We start from the raw sequence: 18,588 nt of genomic DNA, 5'->3' as shown, positions 1-18,588 counted from the left end.
CTGGTGTTGGAATTCCACCGCCTAGAACACAGTGTTGTTGCAACAAGACGAAGTTTTCAACGGAGGTTTAATGTAACCAAAGGACCGAAAAGCGATACAATAAAGGATCTGTTTGAAAAATTTCAACGGACTGGGAATGTGACGGATGAACGTGCCGGAAAGGTAGGGCGACCGCGTACGGCAACCACAGAGGGCTACGCGCAGCTAGTGCAGCAGGTGATCCGACAGCGGCCTCGGGTTTCCGTTCGCCGTGTTGCAGCTGCGGTCCAAATGACGCCAACGTCCACGTATCGTCTCATGCGCCAGAGTTTACACCTCTATCCATACAAAATTCAAACGCGGCAACCCCTCAGCGCCGCTACCATTGCTGCACGAGAGACATTCGCTAACGATATAGTGCACGGGATTGATGACGGCGATATGCATGTGGGCAGCATTTGGTTTACTGACGAAGCTTATTTTTACCTGGTCGGCTTCGTCAATAAACAGAACTGGCGCATATGGGGAACCGAAAAGCCCCATGTTGCAGTCCCATCGTCCCTGCATCCTCAAAAAGTACTGGTCTGGGCCGCCATTTCTTCCAAAGGAATCATTGGCCCATTTTTCAGATCCGAAACGATTACAGCATCACGCTATCTGGACATTCTTCGTGAATTTGTGGCGGTACAAACTGCCTTAGACGACACTGCGAACACCTCGTGGTTTATGCAAGATGGTGCCCGGCCACATCGCACGGCCGACGTCTTTAATTTCCTGAATGAATATTTCGATGATCGTGTGATTGCTTTGGGCTATCCGAAACATACAGGAGGCGGCGTGGATTGGCCTCCCTATTCACCAGACATGAACCCCTGTGACTTCTTTCTGTGGGGACACTTGAAAGACCAGGTGTACCGCCAGAATCCAGAAACAATTGAACAGCTGAAGCAGTACATCTCATCTGCATGTGAAGCCATTCCGCCAGACACGTTGTCAAAGGTTTCGGGTAATTTCATTCAGAGGCTACGCCATATTATTGCTACGCATGGTGGATATGTGGAAAGTATCGTACTATAGAGTTTCCCAGACCGCAGCGCCATCTGTTGTTGAAAATTGTAACTACTGTAATTTCGAAAGTTTGTCTGCCTGAAAATGTATTGTTGTCCCAAGCATATTGCAACAAACGGTGTATTTCTATCGCTGCTCGTTTAGTTTTTATTGCCGTTTCAAATATACCGGTCATTTTTGAAACACCCTGTAAGTGCCAATATGGTGGCGCTCCATCCTGCTGAAATATGAATTGTTGTGCTTCTTGTTCGAGCTGAGGGAACTGCCAATTCTCTAACATCTCCAGATACTGTAGTCCAGTTACAGTAGCACCTTCGAAGAAAAAGGGACCAAAAACTTTATTGGCTGAAATGGCACAGAAAACGTTCACCTTAGGCGAGTCACGCTCATACTGAGTTGTTTCCCGCGGATTCTCAGTGCCCCATATAGGGCTGCGAACAAATGCTTGCTGGATGCGTGCTACATTTTCATCACTCGTCCTCGGCCGTCCAAAACTTTTCCCTTTGCACAAACACCCATTCTCTGTAAACTGTTTATACCAACGTTTAATACACCACCTATCAGGAGGTTTAACACCATACTTCGTTCGAAATGCACGCTGAACAACTGTCGTCGATTCACTTCTGCCGTACTCAATAACATAAAAAGCTTTCTGTTGAGCGGTAGCCATCTTAGCATCAACTGACGCTGACGCCTAGTCAACAGCGCCTCAAGCGAACAAATGTACAACTAAATGAAACTTTATAGCTCCCTTAATTCGCCGACAGATAGTGCTCAGCTCTGCCTTTTGTTGTTGCAGAGTTTTAAATTCCTAAAGTTGTGGTATTCTTTTTGAATCACCCTGTATAATCCACATCCATGGAGCTCTACCATCATTACCACGTATAAATTACTGTCGTAAAGTTTACCTGGATTCAGAACCTCGTCGCCCGCAGCAGCCACTCCAGCAGTTGGCGAGCTGTCCGCTTCGCGATGCGCTGGAACACACAAAAAAAAAAACGCTCCTATGCAATGAGATGTATCGATATACTGATGAAACAAAGTTCACTTAGACGCATTACATCCTAGAGAATAATTAGTCCTCAAGCGAGTGAATAATTGTGCACCATGATACCTCTCGATTTGATCCCCAAGATTTATCGCTCCGCGTTTACCACTATTCTGGACAAATGGCTGGCAGCGATATTGTTGAAAGCTTGGCATTTTTATTGTGTAAGACTCGCGGCCATTCTGTCATTGACGGTTTTTATTAAACATTCGGGAGTTGCAAAGCCTTTTCTTATTTTTTCAGATAAGACCGATTTCGGATTTGCAAACATTTCTTCTTTAGATTTATGCTTGTTACAAAGTACCTATTCTGTTTAGAACCTAAGTCATATCAGAGGAAACCCGAAACGCGTCATATTTGGAAAAAAAAAAACAACAAGAAGCCATCCGAGACAGACAAAAAAGCTTGTTGATTTATGCTTGTTACAAAGTACCTCGTCTGTTTAGAACCTAAGTCATATCAGAGGAAACCCGAAACGCTATATATGTAAAAAAAAAACAACGACAAGCCATCAAAAATGGTTCAAATGGCTCTGAGCACTATGGGACTTAACAGCTATGGTCATCAGTCCCCTAGAACTTAGAACTACTGAAACCTAACTAACCTAAGGACAGCACACAACACCCAGTCATCACGAGGCAGAGAAAATCCCTGACCCCGCCGGGAATCGAACCCGGGAACCCGGGCGTGGGAAGCGACAATCCATCCGGGACAGACAAAAAAGCTTGTTACAGCTGAAAGTACACATTACTACAAGTTAAAAGTACCAGCAAACATAGGTGCGAAAAAGAACCGTTCGTGAGATAATTCTGAAATTTTATTCAGAATGTGTTTTGGAGACTTCGCTCCACAATCAGGTGATAGTTGCGGTGTTTCGCCCCGGCGCTTTGCTATCGGGAAAACCAACAACATCCAAATATCTGTAATTCTGTGCATCTTCGTTATGTGCTTTCCTACAGGACTCCACAGTTGAGCCTTAGTTACGCACTCACTGTTTACAGTGGTGTAGTTTACGAACAATATGTGTGTGTAAAGTAAAAACGCAGAGTTCTTGAGGAAATTATACAACGAAGAAACACAGGAGTGTACGTACTTCGACATCGTAGATTTCCGCGGCAGCAGTGCACCTTACTGACACACTTCAACTGTCACCTGCTTGTGGAGCATGGAGCAAAGCGTGCGCAACTCATCGTAAATGAAAACTAAAGCGTTTGGAGGCTTCTTGCATTCAGTGGTTTTTATCTACATTTCAAACAGACTATCACGAATTGCGAATATTTGTTGATATCAGCTACTGCCAGCTTCATTGTTTAAAGTCGAGTTAGGAAAATGATAATGGTTAACAAAACTTTTGGATACTTTGGTAGACATACACTTCTGCTATGACATCTTCCAGGTTTTCATGAGGATGTTCTTTCGACCAACGGCAGTGTCTTCCAGGTTTTCATGAGGATGTTCTTTCGACCAACGGCAGTGTATGTTGTGCTGTTCATCCATGTCTTTGGTAGGTTACATCACTACGGATTGTGATATAGCAAGTATAGTTCACTAACACCAAGTATGATACCTCTTTATTACCCCTTGAAAGTAAGCTGGACCACCCGCCGACTGACCATCCAAAACAAACACCACAGCAGACTATCTCAGAAACATGTCCCTATGCCGTTGTTTCCTAGATGACTTCTCCTCTACAACTTTGCCTCTCAGTGTCTTAGAACGCAACGAACTTCACCTCACGCTTTGCATGCGGGTGTCATCCTTAGTAAAATTTATCCAAAAGTTAATCAAATTCGTCTCACACGTCCTTCACTTTGAATACGTAGAGACTTCATCTCTCGTATTTTTATATTTAAGCTCCATTGCATCGCCCATTCTATCAATCGGCTTTTTACTGCATCTCTATCAACACATTCCATCTTTACATCTTTCGATTCCACACATCAGACACTTTCTGAGAATAAAATATGTGTTTACTGTGTGTAGTACCAGCTTTGTGACTGTATTCAGGACTTAAGTAGCAGAAATAATTTAATACGTCGTTTTTAACGGGACGAAATCGTCGAATGTAAAAGTAACTTCCTACCCCTAGGGTGTGTTATAGGACTGCTGCTCTTCGCGATAATTTTATGTCTTAAAACTAAAAGCATTAGAATGACAAAGAAAAGTTTTTCTTCTACAACAAGTTCTATTTATTCACCACGGAGATTTAGGTTTCCCATGTTGTTCTCAGGCGAGAAGTGACTCTCGCAGCGTCATGTAAAAGAACCATAGAACAGACAGAGTTATCAGATAATGTAGAAGTTGCGACATTTTAAACTCTAAGTTTATTTTATAATAAAGATCGTATCGTTGTAATTATGCAGTTCTCTCATTTGTTTCAGCTCCGTTTATGTAAGAACTTTCATTACCGCGCCAACACATTGTGTACCGTGATTCGTCAGCCCCACACAAAGTTTTTGCACTGTTCAATCGTCCAGTGTTTACGCTCCTTACACCAAGCGAGGCGTCGTTTGGCATTTACCGGCGTGATGTGTGGCTTATGGGTAGCAGTTCGACCATCAAATCCAAGTTTTCTCACCTCCCGCCTGACTGTCATAGTACTTGTAGCGGATCCTGAAGCAGTTTGGAATTCTTGTGTGATGGTCTGGATATATGTCTGCCTATTACACATTACGACCATCTTCAACTGTCGGCGGTCTCCGTCAGTCGACAGACGAGGTCGGCCTGTACGCTTTTGTGGTGTACGTCTCCATTAACGTTTCCACTTCACTATCACATCGGAAACAGTGGCCCTAGGGATGTTTCGGAGTGTGTAAATCTCTTGTACAGAGGTATTACACAAGTGACACCCAATCACATGACCACTTTCGAAGTCCGTGTGTTCCGCGGAACGCCCCATTCTGCTCTCTCGCGATGTCTAATGACTACTGAGGCCGCTGATATGGAGTAAAAGGCAGTAAGTAACAGCAAAAAGCACCTAATATGGAAAACGTATGTTTTTGGAGGTGTCCGGATACTTTTGATCACATAGTGTATATCAGGCTGTCCCCATAACCTGGAACCCAAAAATTATATGTTGTCACTGTTCTACTTCTGCTTGTAAATGTATGACATCAGACGTCATATCATTACGTCACGAGTCAAAGTCAACGTTCGATACCGGTTAGTTGAATCCTTATTTTATATACCTTTGGTGAAACTGACCCCTCGAAGCTATTGCACTGTACCAATTTTGTTGGGGTTGTTTGGGGGAAGAGGCCAAACAGCGAGGTCATCGGTGTCATCGGATTAGGACGGGGAAGGAAGTCGGCCGTGCCCTTTCAAAGGAGCCAACCCGGCATTTGCCTGGAGCGATTTAGGGAAATCACGGAGAACCTAAATCAGGATGGCCGGACGCGGGCATTGTACCAATGTGATGTCCGAAATACTTAGTCGCTTAGTAACGGTGTTAGGTCGCACGTTTGGTTCGTATTTTCTATTGCACGGACAAATGCTTTTCACGTCTCGTATAAACGTGATTGAAGAATGAGATTTTCACTCTGCAGCGGAGTGTGCGCTGATATGAAACTTCCTGGCAGATTAAAACTGTGGGGCCGACCGGGACTCGAACTCAGGACCCAGGAGAGCTTCTGTAAAGTTTGGAAGGTAGGAGACGAGGTACTGGTAGAAGTAAAGCTGTGAGTGCCGGGCGTGAGTCGTGCTTCGGTAGCTCAGATGGTAGAGCACTTGCCCGCGAAAGGTAAAGGTCCCGAGTTCGAGTCTCGGTCGGGCACACAGTTTTAATCTGCCAGGAAGTTTCGTGATTGAAGAAGTTGCGCACTTCTGGAAAGAATCGTTGGGAACGGAGAGAGGTGGGTCTGAGAGGTGGTAATCAATTCTACCCCCCTCCATCCCTCCCCACCCCCACTCCATTCCCCCACCTCATGTGCTGTGAGTGTGACAGCCGATGTAAATGCAGAACGGTGACGGTGCATCCGAAAGGATGAACAACATAGCGGCAGGCGTCTCCTGAGCTGTGGACCTCTGGTCCAGTCCGAAGCGACTCGGTCTGTCTGCTGGCGCCTCGCCCGGGAATACACGGAGCCAGGGAAAGCTAGCTGTGTGGCGGCCAGCTGATCTACAAGGCAAAAGGTCTCTCAGTTCCCGCGGTTGCTACGAGCTTGCATGTTACAGTAACTCTGACATGACGCGCGCTGTGCCTTTACAGACATACGAGAAGATATTCGCACGAATGATGAAAGCGAGTGTTGATCGCTGGAGGATACTGTAATGCGCAAGCAAATGTGAAGGCCGACAGCTCTACCTTCCCGTGTGTAAATGGCTTTAGTTGTACTTGGTGCGTCGGATTAGAACTGAAATTCCAGCTTTCGACGATGACCCCCACCGTCTTCTTCGGGGGCAACTCACTGCCGTCACGCAACCAGAGATCGTGTCGATGTATGTGGTGCTAGTGGCGCCCACTGGAACGTAAACAGCTCGACGAATTCCTCTGTGGTCTGACAACGCTGGAAGTTCGCTTCCACGCACCACTGAAGTTACACACCCGCCCCCCACTTCAAGATACTATTGCCCGTCCTGATCTCTATGGCCTGTGTGATAACCGAGCCCCCAGTGGAGGAATGTTTTTGACTGACGGAATGGTCACGGGCTCCAAACACTGTCATTCTTTACAACTATAAAAGTGCGGAAGTTTCGCAAAGGTCCCCTGGTTCATTGTGTTTTTTGACCGTCCAAGAAGACGAAGGCGATGTTGCGCCCTGTTAAGGACAGTGTTGCACTCGTAGTCTCCGGATCTTACAACATCCCTTGGCAGTGCTAAAGTGACTGTATAGATCACTGACTCCATTCAGTTTCCGTAGCTCGTGCAGAAAAAAATGATAACAGAAAAATCAGCGGGTGCTCAGCATAGCGTTACAGATAAAAATATGTTTGGAGAAATAAAAATCCCGTCCCGCGTACCAACCTAATCGAACTCAGCTATAAAAGACGTCCTATAGGTCAGATCGCGCAACAGTATTGTTAGCTTGTGCAGCGGCTATAATCTTTTTCGTGCATGGACGTTCTAGTATGATAAAAAAATATTATTTTTCTTACGTTAAATATATTTCAATTCTATCAATTTAAATCTGTATTTCATACTAGAATGTCATGTTTCCAGTCTGGCACAGCTTTGCCACAGGAGACACGAAAGCGGTCGAAGACGTCCGTCTTCTGGTCGGCTCCCGATCGTTGTCAGAAGGAGGCTAGGTTTTGATTACGCAAAGACTTCTATTATTTGGAAAAGAACAACCCGGATTTCTTTACGTAATTAGTATGAATTTTATAATTACCTAAGGGACCTTTCACAATGAACAGTAAAAAAAATACATTTGCAAATGAAATCATTAGTAAATGGGGCAGCTATGAATTGTATAGAAGACAAGGAGCGGCCTTCTGTCTACGACCAGGATGCCGCAGTATTCTCTGCTGTAGTAAAGGCTGTTTGACATTTATAAAAATAATATGGCATGGAGGATAAAAAAGTATAAAGGAAAAGAACAGAATAAGAAATCTTGTAAACACTAAATATATTCAAACAATTCTCACTAGCAAAATTAGGGCTTGTTTATAAACAATACAACTTACATAATTACTTTTCTAACAGTATGGTGCGATCAGATTTTAGCCTGTCCTGTGCTGTCTCCTTGGTTCACGTTTTTTTTTTTTTTTTGTCACAAATTATAGTCACTACTTTTCTCCTTTCGTTGAAGACAATTCTTGCACTGTTCAACACCTCCGATAACAATAACTTGCTGATTTACAGTTTCGAACATGAATTACCTTAATTTTATTAATTAATAATGTTGTCTGCACGCTAGCAAGACCGCTCACTTTTTTAACTTAAAGTCGACCTCCTTTACGTTTTCACATAACAAGCAGAAGTATATTAAAATCTGAAGATCTACAAAAGTTTTCTACCGTCATCTTTTATTTAGATCGAAGCGGAACGACAGTTCAGCTTCTGTTAAAATGTTTCTTTGACTGCGCAATCGATGTATTAGCGTCCGCGCTAGATGCGCATCTTTACAGTTATTTAAATTATACAAAACAAATGTCTCTCAAAGGGTACTCAAAGCTTTCGTAGGACGGAAATACCAATAATATTACAACGTGGTCTCACATTGTTGAGACCTACAGTAGTGGAAATCAGAATAAACGCGTGGATATTTGGAAGATAGTAGTAGTAGTGGTTAGTGTTTAACGTCCCGTCGACAACGAGGTCATTAGAGACGGAGCGCAAGCTCGGGTTAGGGAAGGATGGGGAAGGAAATCGGCCGTGCCCTTTCAATGGAACCATCCCGGCATTTGCCTGAAACGATTTAGGGAAATCACGGAAAACCTAAATCAGGATGGTTGGAGACGGGATTGAACCGTCGTCCTCCCGAATGCGATATTTGTAAGAAAAATAACATTTATGGCTGAAACAGTTGTGCACGGTGTACCTGCAATAGAATGTGATCCAGTATACTTTAAAACGCAGTCAACTGGTATCGCATTTTACGTCAGTAGTACAGTTCATAACAAGACATCAACGATGCAGTTAGTATAGGGTGGGACTCGGTATAATGGCAGTCGGCTCTGCTTGGTGCTAGTGTGCGCGTATGAGCCATTACTGACAGTGGATGACTGTGACAGTGTCACGCGGAAAACGGTTATCATGTGATTTAAAAAAGCAAGAATCGGTGCGTGCAAGGAAATGGGACTCTCTTATCGTCAAATCGCCCAAAAGTTGAACTGTTCAAGTATGGCTCTGGTTCAAATGGCTCTGAGCACTATGGGACTCAACATCTTAGGTCATAAGTCCCCTAGAACTTAGAACTACTTAAACCTAACTAACCTAAGGACAGCACACACACCCATGCCCGAGGCAGGATCCGAACCTGCGACCGTAGCAGCCTCGCGGTTCCGGACTGCAGCGCCAGAACCGCACGGCCACCGCGGCCGGCAACTGTTCAAGTACAGTGATTGATAATTTCGCTACATTGGGCACACGATATGGACAAAACGGAAAATGTGTGGTAAGCAGAAATTTATTTCAATCATCGAATCAGTTCCTTTCGTCGAAAGCAAGGATAACAAATCGCTATTCTTCAGAACTTGTTGCCGGCCGCTGTGACAGAGCGGTTCTAGGCGCTTCAGTCCGGAAGCGCGGGACTGCTACGGTCGCAGGTTCGACTCCTGCCTCGGGCATGGATGTGTGTGATGTCCAGAAGCTAGTTAGCTTGAAGTAGTTCTAAGTCTAGGGGACTGATGACCTCAGATGTTAAGTTCCATAGTGCTCAGAGCCATTTGAACCATCAGAATTTGTTGCTGGTTAACTGGTTTCAGCAACTTCCAGACGTGTACGACAAATTTTGTCAAATCACAGAACTCTTGCATTCAAGAAACGGCTAACACCCATACATAAACAGGCTAGATTAGAGTCATAGACTTCAGAGTGGGATAAAAGTCGTCTTTAGTGATGAGAAGTAGTTTAATTTAGATGAGCAGGCTGGATTTCAATATTTTTGGCATGGTTTGAGAACAGAGTGGCAGGTAAGAATGGGCAGAAATTTTCGTGTTGGAAATGTTATGATTTGGACAGCTGTCTGCGCTGAAGATAAATTACTCATTGTTTGGCTGAACGCTAGAGTGAAGTCTAACATGTACACTGAGGTGCTAAAGACAGAACTGGTTAGAATGTGTGAGGACCTAAGGAACGAAAGTTTAATGTTTCAACAAGATAATGCATCATTGCATGTTTCTGCTACAGCCAAAGAGTGGTCTGAAGACAAGGATGTCGATATCTTGCCCTGGTCTGCACGTAGCCCGAATATGAACCCAAAGGAAATTCTTTGTGATTATCTCGAAGAGCAGCGTACAATGAACAGCCAATATTACTCCGATTTGTTTTTAAACAAGGTGAAGCCAGCCATGACAGGGAGAGATCATGGATCTCAGAGGAGAGGTGTGATTCTCCAGCAAGACAACGCACTTCATATTGCTCAACTAACCCGTGAAACTATCGAAAAAATGGGCTGGAAAGTACTGCAGCATGCCCCTTACAGTCCTGATGTAGCTCCTAGTGATTTCCATTTGTTTGGTGCAGTGAAGGAGGCATTACGTGCGAAGAGCTTCCAGGACAACGAGGACGTGTAAAAGTTTGTGGGAAATTGGTTGAAACATCAAGATAAGGAGTTCTTTGCAGCCGGAATAAAAAAAAGCTTGTAGCCCAGTGGAAAAAGTGCATAAATGTTCAAGGGTATTATGTTGAACAGTAGGAAAAGTATTGTTTTGTAAAAATAAACGCTTCTCTCTTCAGACCAATTTGTCTCTTTAACTAGTGAATGACCCTCGTACATTATAACCGTATATTAAAGTATTAGGACCTAAAACATGACCGAATTATAATGCAACATTGTGTCAAAATTTCTAAGCACTCGGTCAAGAACTTTGTGAGAAACACGATTTTGAACAAACGAACATTTACAGTTTTATTTATATAGATGTTAAGAAATGCCTCTTTTACAGAAGCGGTTTTCTTGCAATTGCCGGCCTGCCTCTTATATCATCTCTACTTCGACCACCGTCAGTCAGTTTGCTGCTCGAACAGCAGTATTCATGTGGCTGGTTTTGTTTCTCATTTCATAATCTAATTCCGTCTACTTCGTACACCAGTGAAATCTGCTTTACATTATGACCACTTCAGATGTGGTGAGTCTCCGGTACTGCATTTTATAACGCATGGGGCGACCTGTCTTTCTACCGTCGCACTTCACAGCTCGCTAAATGTTCACTTCACGCGATTTGCACCGCTGCGTCGTCTTCCACTTGGCAAAGCTCAAAGAAGTCAGGCAGGAAGAAGCGTTTCTGCGGTTTGGCGGGCGACGTCAGCATTCGGAGAAAAACCGCCTCGCCCGACTCTTCCTGCAGGAGGCGACTGCGGGGGCGGCCGGCTGCAGTATACGTCGGCGCCTGCACTGCAGGAGGAACCGAAGCCGTGCGGCCACTGCATGGCGTCTCGGGCACGTGACGCGCTGTGGCGAGAACACAGGGTGTCCCACAAATGCTGCGACAAACTCCGAAGCATTGTGGAGGCCGCCTCAAGGAGCAAATCGAGGATAGAAAAACCGTGTCCAGGAACGGCATCCAGCGACGCTACAGGGCGTCAAGGTTATAGGCGCCGGCGCCTGCAGCTAGGCCACCCGTTCGGCAGCAAAGGTGACTCTGTACGCTAACGGATAGCAGGCGGAACGTCTCTCAGTGTTGTTTGTTATTCAGTGATCACGACTGATCGCCAGTGCAAAAGATGGAGCTACTGCGTGCCACAGTGGACGACGGTTAGGGATACGCGTTTCCATCTTCATTTTATTTTCTTTCTGGAACCCTCTAAAATCACCAATGTTTTCGGTATACAAGAGAAAAATAAACTGCAGCTGGAAAAGCCATGTTCCAAAATGAGTCAACAGAGCATCGCATTCATAGGAGACAAGGCCTGTCTACGCAGCAGCTTCTCCACTGGCGATCGTGGCAATCAGTCGCGATCACTGAACAACAAACAACATTGCCAGACGTTCCGCCTACGATCCATTAGCGTACAGAGTCACGTTTGCTGCCGAAGGTGTGGCCTAGAGACAGGCGCCGGCGCCTATAACTCCCACACTCCGTAGCGTCTTCAGATGATGTTCCCAGGCTTGGATTCCCAACTTCGATTTGTTCCTCAAGACACCCTCTACAACCCTCTCCCCTCCCCCCCCCCCCCCCGAAGTCTGTTGCAATATTTTTGGGACATCCTGCATAAACGGAGCAGAGACAAATGGGCAGTGAATCTAGAGATGAACCTGGCCGCAACTGGGGAAATCTACTGACATCAGAGACTCTGACAAAGGGCAGATTGTTATGACCCGACACCTAGGAACCAGAATCCCGGAAACAGCGAAGTTAATCGGCTGTTCGCAAGCTATTGTCTTGAGTATCTCTGGAAAGTGGTTGATGCTACGGTCGCAGGTTCGAATCCTGCCTCGGGCATGGATGTGTGTGATGTCCTTAGGTTAGCTTGGTTTAATTAGTTCTACGTTCTAGGGGACTGATGACCTCAGATGTTAAGTCCCATCGTGCTCAGAGCCATTTGAACCATTTTTGAAAGTGGCTGAAGGACGGTGAAAGCACGAGTTGGCGAAAAGATGTTGGATGTCCACGCCTCATCACTTAACGTGGAAGTTGGAGATGCGGAGATTTGCTTGCTGTGTAAAGGAGAACAGGTGGCATCTGTGATTGTTATGACGGCGTAGTACGAGGCTTATACAGGCACAAGTGTTTCGGAGCGCACTGTCTAGCGCAGACGGGGCTCCGCAGCAGACAACCCCTATGTGTTCCTATGTGTACCACCCAACGACATTGTCTATTGACATTGCCGTGTGAGCGGAATAATTGAGACTGGACTGTGGATCAATGAAAACGTGTGGCATGAATGGAGTTCCTTGTTACGCCACGTCGACGTTCATATCTGGAAAGTCCTCAACCAGGCGAGCGGCTGTTCTAAGCAAAACACATCTCAATGTGAGCCGTTTTATTGGCTCTTTTCAGCTCCATTCAGCCTTTCTATATTCATTTGCATCCCTGTTGGTCGATGCATCTCTGCTTTCCATTCTGGGGAGAAGCATGAAAAGCAGAATATTTAGACAGCTGCGGTAGCACTTTAATAGGCAAATACTGTCTTTCTCAATTTATACGTTACATTTCACGCATCTACAGGTATATTACACTGAAGCGCCAAAGAAATTGGTATAGACAGGCGCTCTCAAATACAGAGATATGTAAATAGACAGAATACGGCGCTGCGGTCGGCAACGCCTATATAAGACAAAAAGTGTCCACTGCAGTTCTTACTGCTGCTACAATGGCAGGTTATCAAGATTTAAGTAAGTTTGAACGTAGTGTTATAGTTCGCGCACGGGGGTGGGACACAGCATGAAGTGGGGATTTTCCCTTATGACCATTTCACGAGTGTACCATGAATATTAGGTGCTGAAACATCAAATCTCCGACATCGCTGCGGCCCCAGAAAGATCCTGCAAGAAAGGGGCCAACGACACCTAAAGAGAATCGTTCAACGTGACAGAAGTGCAACCCTTCCGCAAATTGCTGCAGATTTCAATGCTGGGCCATCAACAAGTGTCAGCGTGCGACCCACTCAATGAAACATCATCGATATGGGCTTTCGGAGCCGAAGGTCCACTCGTGCACCCTTGATGACTGCACGACACACAGCTTTACACCTCGCCTCGGCCCTTCAACACCGACACTGGACTGTTGATGATGACTGGAGACATGTTGCCTGGTCGGACGAGTCTCGTTTCATATTGTATCGAGCAGATGGACGTGTACGGGTATGGAGACAACCTAATGAATACATGGACCCTGCCTGTCAGCAGTTGACTGTTCAAGCTGGTGGAGGCTCTGTAATGGTGTAGAGCGTGTGCAGTTGGAGTGATATGGGACTCCTGATGCGTCTAGATACGACTCTGACAGGTGACACGTAATCATGCTGTCTGATGACCTGCATCCATCCGTGTCCATTGTTCATTCCGACGGACTTGGGCAATTCCAGCAGGACAATGAGACACCGCACACGTCCTGAATTGCTACAGAGTGTCTCCAGAACACTCTCCTGAGTTTAAACACTTCCGCCGGCCGCTGCGGTTGAGCGGTTCTAGGCGCTGCGGTCCGGAACCACGCGGCTGCTGCGGTCGCAGATTCGAATCCTGCCTGGGGCATGGATGTGTGTGATGTCCTTAGGTTAGTTAGGTTTAAGTAGTTCTAAGTCTAGGCGACTGATGACCTCAGATGTTAAGTCGATAAGTGCTTAGAGCCATTTGAACCATTTAAACACTTTCCGCTGGCCACCAAACTCCCCAGACATGAACATTATTGAGCACATCTGGGATGCCTTTCAACGCTCTGTTCAGAAAAGAGCTACACACCCGCTCACGGATTTATGGACAGCCCTGCAGGGTTCATGGTGTCAGTTCCCTCCAGCACTACTCCAGACATTATTCGAGTCCATGCCACGTCGTACTGCGGCACTTCTGCGTGCTCGCACCGGGCCTACACGATTTTAGGCAGGTGTTCTAGTTTCTTTGGCTCTTCAGTGTACATGTATATATAGTCCTGTGATAGCATTTGTTACGTTGCCATACTATACTTCTGTGTTTACCTTTGCCTTTCCTAGTCTCGTCTGCTAGAAAGTGTGTGTGAATGTCTGTGTGTGATGCTTACATATATTTCGGTTCTTGGACAGTGGTATCTTAATGTGGAAGTGGCAGTTTAGCCAAGTTTCATGTAGAGACTTAGTAGCTTGTGCTTGGCCAAAGAGACGTCGGAGGAGACTGTTCAGCAGCTGCTGTAAAGGCTGTCACAGGTAGCCGGAACGTATTTTCTCTGCCCATTTCCCCTTCTACATGTTGACTTCTGGCTGCTGGCCTGAGTTGGCACTGTTTGCTGTGTCGTCGGAAGGTGAGGTTGTCTGCTCTGGTTGTCTCCTACACTCCTCGAAATGGAAAAAAGAACACATTGACACCGGTGTGTCAGACCCACCATACTTGCTCCGGACACTGCGAGAGGGCTGTACAAGCAATGATCACACGCACGGCACAGCGGACACACCAGGAGCCGCGGTGTTGGCCGTCGAATGGCGCTAGCTGCGCAGCATTTGTGCACCGTCCCCTTCCTGGGACAATGAATTCACGGTGTTCTTATTTCAATTTCCAGGAGTGTATGTACAGTGCTGTTTTTCTGGGGGAACGCTGGGGGATGTGTACCGCTAAACGTTTTCGTCGAAAAAGTAATTTTTTTTACGATGTTGAGAACATGGTAGAGTGCCAACGATTTATTTCACGGACGTCAATTTTTTATTTCATTTTTTCGTGTTGGTAATTGCAATACGAACGATACCAGTGCAGTTTTTGGTGGGAAAAGCGATGTCATTGACTGTTTCAAGCATTTCGAAGCTGTGTCAACCGTTCTCGACAACTGGATCGCTGGCAGCCAGTTCGACAAGAATGTAGTGCTCCCGCCCGCTAATAGTGGGCGATGGTAGTGCTAGACGGATACACGTACGCCCAAACGCCGAGCTACCGATAGATGTCTCTACGGTCCCGCTATCATGATGATGATCATGATGGCGCCATGCCTAAAAGCAGACGGGTGGTATCCCATGCTTCAGTTATAAGTAATTTTCGCTGCATTATATCCAATGTCGGAGTACCCTCAAACTTTTTTTTAGAAAAAAAAGCACTGTATGTGTGTGTGTGTGTGTGTGTGTGTGTGTGTGTGTGCGTGTGTGATGGAATGGGGAGGGGAGGGATTCTTCATCACCAGTTGTTGTGGTCTTCAGTCCTGTGACTGGTTTGATGCAGCTCTCCATGCTACTCTATCCTGTGCAAGCTTCTTCATCTCCCAGTACCTACTGCAACCTACATCCTTTTGAATCTGCTTAGTGTATTCATCTCTTGGTCTCCCCCTACGATTTTTACCCTCCACGCTGCCCTCCAATACTAAATTGGTGATCCCTTGATGCCTCAGAACATGTCCTACCAACCGATCCCTTCTTCTGGTCAAGTTGTGCCACAAACTTCTCTTCTCCCCAATCCTACTCAATACTTCCTCATTAGTTATGTGATCTACCCATCTAATCTTCAGCATTCTTCTGTAGCACCACATTTCAAAAGCTTCTATTCTCTTCTGGTCCAAACTATTTACCGTCCATGTTTCACTTCCATACATGGCTACACTCCATACAAATACTTTCAGAAATGACTTCCTGACACTTAAATCTATACTCGATGTTAACAAATTTCTCTTCTTCAGAAACGCTTTCCTTGCCATTGCCAGTCTACATTTTATATCCTCTCTACTTCGACCATCATCAGTTATTTTGCTCCCCAAATAGCAAAACTCCTTTACTACTTTAAGTGTCTCATTTCCTAATCTAATTCCCTCAGCATCACCCGACTTAATTCGACTAAATTCCATTATCCTCGTTTTGCTTTTGTTGATGTTCATCTTATATCCTCCCTTCAAGACACCATCCATTCCGTTCAACTGCTCTTCCAAGTCCTTTGCTGTCTCTGACAGAATTACAATGTCATCGGCGAACCTCAAAGTTTTTATTGCTTCTCCATGGATTTTAATACCTACTCCAAATTTTTCTTTTGTTTCCTTTACTGCTTGCTCAATATAGAGATTGAATAACATTGGGGAGAGGCTACAACCCTGTGCGCAAATGTCTTAGTTTACATTCCCGTTTAGCAGTCTCTCATCGAGTCGTGATACGGGACACTGTTAATGGTGATCCATTCATTGGATGAGAAAGTTCGCCTCGACGTTTCTATTAATGCCACTCGAGAGGGAGAAAGGAGGGACGATTATGGTGTAGTGTACGCGTAACATCGGACGCTTTATTAATACACATGTTTTTAATTTTTAATAGGTAAATTAATACCTCAATTTGCCTCTGGACTCAGAACCTCTTTGATTTCATTGTTTGGAGATAACATTACCGTAGAAAAAGGAATTGTTCAAGAAGATATTGTGCTCGCCAGACTTTCATGTGGGAAAACACGTGTTGCTGCCGTGAATACTCGCGCGGTGTTCATACCATCAGGACAAGACAAGCAGATGGAAACACCACGCTACAGGGAAAACAGCGGTGGCAGTTCCAAAGGCAGCAGTCTGTAAAAGTCGGAAGGTAGCGATGTTGTCAGGGCGGCAGCAGACAGTAGAGAGAATGGCATGAGCCACGGTCGGAGCGGGTGAGCGGTATGGTCAAAATTGATTTCGTTGTCCCCGAAGTGTGTAAGGTTATTGACAAAGATGAGGCAGTCGGTGGTGGCTCTGTACAGTAACAGACGGTGTCCAGCATATAAGTGATCAATAACAATTGTAACTAAAAAAAATTCAGTTGTAGGTTTATTAGTCTACACGCTCACTTTCCCATAAACACCAAACAGTTCGCCGCCGTTGGACACGTAAAACAGAACACATTATTGGCGTACTCCGGAAATCATCACTTCACATTTAGAGTACGCATCAAGACACACATTCACCATCAAGACGGTGGAATCAAGTATTTATGAAGAGACATTACGTGTCAAAGATTCTTTTATAAAAATTACGTAGGCAAGTTACAGGAAAACAAAGTCGATGCACTACAAAGAATTAAATGAGGGTTATATAGTTATAAACAGAAAAGAAGACATTTTAATACTACAGACTTAATATCCAATAGTAGTTCAGTAAATCATAATTTGCTTTCAGTGCCAGAATAAAAGCAACAACGAAATTTTGGTACTATCGTATACACAGGGTGTTTGTTGTAGCTTGAGACAAGTGCCTCGAAAATGACACATCGTACGAAAAAAATGTTCTAGGTGAATAGATAAGTAGGAGGGACATCTATCTGTGTTACAACTGGCAATCTCCTAACAACCTCTTTTCGGTGGGAGGTGTCAGCTTTGTATTTTCAAACGGGAAACCCCCATTTTTATTGCATATTCGGATTCTACGCCAAAACATACGCACGGTTTATTCCAGCTACTGTTTCCCATTCGTGGTAGTTGGCACAGTAATCGACAAATTTACGTGTGCCTGTTTTTACGAGGGCAGTTCAATAAGTAATGTAACACATTTTTTTTTAAACAGGGGTTGTTTTATTCAGATTTGAAATACACCAAGTTATTCCCCAATCTTTTAGCTACACAACACTATTTTTCAACGTAATCTCCATTCAATGCTACGGCCTTACGCCATCTTGAAATGAGGGCCTGTATGCCTGCACGGTACCATTCCACTGGTCGATGTCGGAGCCAACGTCGTACTGCATCAATAACTTCTTCATCATCCGCGTAGTGCCTCCCACGGATTGCGTCCTTCATTGGGCCAAACATATGGAAATCCGACGGTGCGAGATCGGGGCTGTAGGGTGCATGAGGAAGAACAGTCCACTGAAGTTTTGTGAGCTCCTCTCGGGTGCGAAGACTTGTGTGAGGTCTTGCGTTGTCATGAAGAAGGAGAAGTTCGGGAACAAACCTTTGAATATCCCAACTGGTGAACAATTGTGACAGCACTACCAACAGAGATGTCAAGTTGAGCACTGAGTTGTTTGATGGTGATCTGTCGATCATCTCGAACGAGTGTGTTCGCACGCTCCGCCATTGCAGGAGTCACAGCTGTGCAAGGCCGGCCGCACGCGGGAGATCAGACAGTCTTGCTTGACCTTGCGGCGATGATGACACACGCTTTGCCCAACGACTCACCGTGCTTTTGTCCACTGCCAGATCACCGTAGATATTCTGCAAGCGCCTATGAATATCTGAGATGCCCTGGTTTTCCCCCAAAAGAAACTCGATCACTGCCCGTTGTTTGCAACGCACATCCTTTACAGACGCCATTTTAACAGCTCTGTACAGCGCTGC

At 45.3% G+C, this 18,588-nt stretch overlaps 1 protein-coding gene across 1 annotated transcript in view; it reads right to left on the bottom strand.

Moving 5' to 3' along the window:
* LOC126095019 (heparan-alpha-glucosaminide N-acetyltransferase-like) overlaps positions 1 to 2,035 on the bottom strand; it is a 217,451-nt gene extending 215,416 nt beyond the window's left edge. The window contains exon 1 of the mRNA XM_049909683.1: positions 1,956 to 2,035. The gene's annotated coding sequence lies outside the window, so the exon portion shown is untranslated. The remainder of the gene's footprint in view (positions 1 to 1,955) is intronic.
* Between the last annotated feature and the right edge of the window lie 16,553 nt (positions 2,036 to 18,588).

This window comes from Schistocerca cancellata, chromosome 1, assembly GCF_023864275.1.
Source record: "Schistocerca cancellata isolate TAMUIC-IGC-003103 chromosome 1, iqSchCanc2.1, whole genome shotgun sequence".
Classification (NCBI taxonomy): Eukaryota; Metazoa; Arthropoda; class Insecta; order Orthoptera; family Acrididae; genus Schistocerca; species Schistocerca cancellata.
Note: the sequence above shows the minus strand (reverse complement) of the source record. Positions and strands in the feature narration are given on the sequence as shown.